Raw genomic sequence first — 4695 nt, forward strand, 5'->3', positions numbered from 1 at the left:
TATAACTTACTTAAACCAGAAAATGAATTTATAAATAAGAAATACCCCAGTATCTTCCACAGAGAGTACATCCAATACCTGAACAATTACTATACCTGGAAAAAGGCGCATTCTGAATACTTCTTCCAAATTGCCTCTGACCTGGGCTTATTCTGACAATATTTTGCATACATTTGAAAATCATCTTTCTGTGATAAAAAGAAAATTCAAGGGTATTAGCAGTTTGTGAGCATGTACTTTTCTTATCAAGGAAGCCTGAGCAAGGGTTAGTATGGCCAAGCATCACAGGGAATGTGGCCTAAAGGGCCTGTCACGCTGGCAGCTGGTCAGAAGCCCTTTTAATATTCCAAGAACAGCATGCCCATCAGACCAGGTACAGGGACACATAATTATCCAAGGAATTTCATAACTTCCATTTACCAAGTTTAAGAGTTAGAGGGAGAAAAGAAAAGTCAGAGGGAGAAAAGCCTTCTTTGGATGAACTATGAAAACAGACTACTTTTTTCATTACTATGAGGTAATAGGATACCAAGAAATACGCTCTTTCTATGCTTTCAGTCTCTCGACTCCCTAGTGAATGAACTTATAGTAACTCCCGAGGTCTTTGGTTCCTCGGAGCATCATCATTGTACCATAACACTGCGAGGCATCTGCCCATGCTATTCTCTCTCCCTGGAATCATCTTTATTTGACCCTCATGTAATGGGCTACCTCCTACTCACTCATTAACATTCATCTCATGAGTCATCTCTTCTATACAACCATCACTTATACCTCCAGTCAATATCAGATGCACCTCTTCTTGGCTCCTATAGGACCCTTTGTATATCTCTAATATACCACATCTCACACTGTACACAATGGATTCCCTGTCTTTCTATGCGGATGGTCTTGGTATTCCGCATTGCCTAGTACAGTGCTTGGCACAGAGTAGGTATTCAGTAGATGGCTGTCGAATGAATGAACAGACCAACAGGCACTTATTAAACCCCTACTGATCGCCAAGAACCATGCTGACCTTATTAGAGATACAAAAATACATGGGATATGGACCCTGCCTCAATGAGCTTTCCGTCTAGTTGGAGCAGATTTCATGAATATGTGTAAAGATGCGTAGTAATGTAAAATTCCCAATGAGTAGCACAGACATTAAGTACTACAGTTCAAAGGAAAGAGAGGTTGCTCTTGCTTAGGGAAGTTGGGGAGGAATTTGGCCATGGTTTAAATGCGTTTGAAGTTTGGATATGTTGAGAAAGGTTCTGCCTTATCCTTATTATTTTCTCACGCCATAAACGCTTTCTGAGACAAGATATCTCCTTGGAAGCTTTCAGTGATCACCTCTATCAAACTGACTCTCAAATCAAGACAAAACTGATCTTTCAAGAAGAGGAGGAACTAGATAAGCAGAGAACATTGTGAGAGAAAACTCTAATGGAAGAGAGTATGATTACAAAGCCTGGGAAGTCAATTGTACTAAGTACACTCTTAGGACGTAGAGAAATGAGCCTCCCTGAATGATCTTGTAGAATAAAAGGAACACACAGCTCCCCATTTTGCAAAGTTCCTGTGATAGATGCCTTGGTGTCTGAAAGCCAGACTCCATTTGATTCAAAGACTTCACATGTATTAGAGGGGAATATCAAGGCATCTCTTAGGCTAAAAATTAACCACGCCAAGAATGGTTGCGCTGAGATGATCCCAAACCTCCCATCTTCACAGCCAGGATGGTCCTTGGACTCCTGGGATCACCCAGGGGTCAGTGGACACAAGCTGAGCCATTGTAGCATTTGATAGCACAGAATACAATGGCCATTTGCACGTTCGAATACCCCATTCCTGTAACAAAACTTGGTTTAGCCTCAAATACTTGCTGGAGTGATGTGTTTCCTCCAAAAACATAAAGACATAAAAAATAATGCCTACCTTGTCTCTAAATCTGTAAAATGACCTGCTCTTTTGGTGGCCTATATTTATCTATTTTGAAATAATCATTGAACTAACCCTTTCCAGGAAACAAGGTCCCACTCTTTCTGGAGCAACAACGCAATCTTCCAGACTGCTCATGAAAATGCTGTAAAAATTTCAAAGAAAAAAATGATATGATTTTGTGTGAAATATGCTAAATTGACCAATAACCTTTTAAATAAAAATCACGAAAAAGAAAATTCAATTCAGCAATTACATACTTGCTATGGAATTCATATATTTCTGCCATATTTCCAAAGAGAACATCCTTTTTATTTCTCAGGAGAGGTGGTATAAGGTCAAACATCTCTGGATTATCCATCTCCTCTCTATAGCCCTACCCAAAATAAATACATTTATTCATTTAAAAAATATTTACATCAACATTTGATTGGGCCACCAAAGATATAGGTACAGCAGAACATATATGGGATTAATGGGTACAGTTGTTTAAATTTTAACATTCAAATTTTCTAGTTCCCAAAGTTATCCACTATTATTATTATTATTATTTTAGATATTAGAACAAGGAAGTCAAGGTTTTCTACTCAATGGGTAGAATAAAGTGACAGCTCTTTGGCCTTCAGGGTAGCTTATAGGAAGACAAAATAGAGACAAAATAGAAACCAGGTATGAAAAATGATATTACAGGTCATTAACTTCTCCTTAAACAGGCAATAATTGTTTAGTTTTTTTCAGACCAAATTAATATTATGACATTTGTATCAAGAGAATGTTTTTCTCCCATACTTAATGCTTTACATCACAATCTCTAAAGAGCACCCTGGGAACAATGATAACAATCTGCTGTATTCCTAAGGGAACAGCTTATCTGTTCTGTAACAAATTCTGAACCCACAATTCTCACTGCTGAGGGAGAACCTGAATATGCACATTTAACAATCAAGGAAGGAGCCAAAAAGAGAAGTCTGCCCGAAGCACTTCCTAAAAGACAGGAAAATACGATCTGAGTCACTTACCAACAAAACAGCAAATAGTTCCCGAACGTACACCTTCTCTGTCTGTACCAGCTCATTTAGGACGTGGCTAAAATGAAAGGACCACATCCGTCAGTTACTTTATGGCTTTAGAATTGTATTGCAACATTTCACTTATTATCATTATAAATTGTCAAAGATGAAAATTAATAATGCAGGGGAGCTACCAATGGTTTGGTTTTATCATCAAAACATAAAATTAATTCTATGGTTTCTAGAGTAAGTACTACGCACAAGACTCTTAAAGATTTTTTTTAAAAAAGAGGAGTGGGGCTCAGGAGTTATTTTTAAAGAGAAAAAAACCCCATCTTATTTCTAACTCACTAAGCTTAAGAATCATTTACTAAAAATTCACAAAATCTATTCCTAAAAGTCTGGGGAATACTTTTTTCAATTAGCAATAATCGCGCCTCGAATAAACCTCATTGGCTATGATACTGCCACTTCGCAAAAGCTGGGAATACTTTTCTGAACAGCACAGTTTCTGTGCTATAGTTCCCTCTCTCTCGCTCAGAAAAAAATAATATTAGCATTTTAGGCACAATTTTTCCTTTTTTTCCCAGTAATGTTCTGAAATTTTCCAAGACATGATTATACTGGTTTTCTCAAATATAGATCATACTTAAGTTTCTGTAGTAATTTTTTTACTGTCTTTTTAAAATAAAATACATTTTCCTTCCAATGTGATTTCTAATTGACATCATATTTAAAATTTATTTCCTCACTCCCCAATATAAGTTACCCATTTAATTTAACTTCTATCCTTGGCTTCTTTTAAATTTTTACACTTTTAAGAATTAACATTTAACAATCTTTGACTATATACATAACTTGCTCCAAACTACTGGTTACTTACTCAAAAGTCTGTGATATAAAGTTTAAAATGTGAATATTCATATGTGTGGAATACTAACATAATAATATAAAAGTGAACAAAACAATGATTTTTATTAGCACCTATAAAACCACATTGTATATCTACATAATCCTTTGTAGTTTCTGAAACACTGACCCATTCACTCTCACCTCTTTCATAAAAGAGGAGACCAAGATTCTGAAAAGATCTGGTTAATTTTCAAGTCACATAAACAGAATATAGGTTGGCCAGGCCTAAATCCAGGACTTCTGACACCTTCTCTAGTGTACTTTTCATCACATCCAGTAGAACCCCATTCTGTGAACTCAAAATTCTAAGCACATTTGCCTTGAACACTGAATCAGAGCCTCCTACTGGTAGATGTATATATGGGTGTATGTTAATAAATAAAAGATACTTCTTTAAAATATCCAGGCTATTGTCATTGCCCAAACTGGAGGACTGAGCAGAACTTCTCTTCTCCTGACAATCATGCACCACTTCAACCTGAAATGAAAATAAAAGTGAAATTAGCATCTACGTAGGTATAGTTCTTTTTCATGGAACTCTAACTCAAATTAAGTTTTCTTCTGTCTATGTTCTAACTGTATAGATAAACTGAAAAGTAACACTATGAGTATGATTTTTTCAGAAATAACTTTGATATGTACTAGTTAAAAAAAATTATTTTAGTTGCCTAAGAGGACAGATTTAAGATATTCATTACCATTTACTTTATATGTTAAGTAATGTTTCATTTCTTTGGCACTTCGGGAAAATGAGGTTAATTCATAAAAAGTTGATTGTACTGGGACATCCTTGGCGGTCCAGTGGCTAAGACTCCGTGTTTCCACTGCAGGGGGCACAGGTTCGATC

The 4695-nt window shown here is 36.2% G+C and overlaps 1 long non-coding RNA gene and 1 pseudogene across 1 annotated transcript; both read right to left on the bottom strand.

Moving 5' to 3' along the window:
• Window positions 1-2007: 2007 nt before the first annotated feature.
• Window positions 2008-4321, bottom strand: LOC112392085 (uncharacterized). The gene is made up of 4 exons (XR_003001625.1): window positions 4238-4321; window positions 2946-3012; window positions 2187-2302; window positions 2008-2071 (listed from the first exon to the last, which is right to left on the bottom strand). It is a non-coding gene; the product is annotated as an uncharacterized LOC112392085 (long non-coding RNA).
• Window positions 3292-3418, bottom strand: LOC112392086 (uncharacterized; annotated as a pseudogene).
• Window positions 4322-4695: the final 374 nt, after the last annotated feature.

Source organism: Neophocaena asiaeorientalis, unplaced genomic scaffold (assembly GCF_003031525.2).
Source record: "Neophocaena asiaeorientalis asiaeorientalis breed wild unplaced genomic scaffold, Neophocaena_asiaeorientalis_V1.1 C49179029, whole genome shotgun sequence".
NCBI classification, from domain to species: Eukaryota; Metazoa; Chordata; class Mammalia; order Artiodactyla; family Phocoenidae; genus Neophocaena; species Neophocaena asiaeorientalis.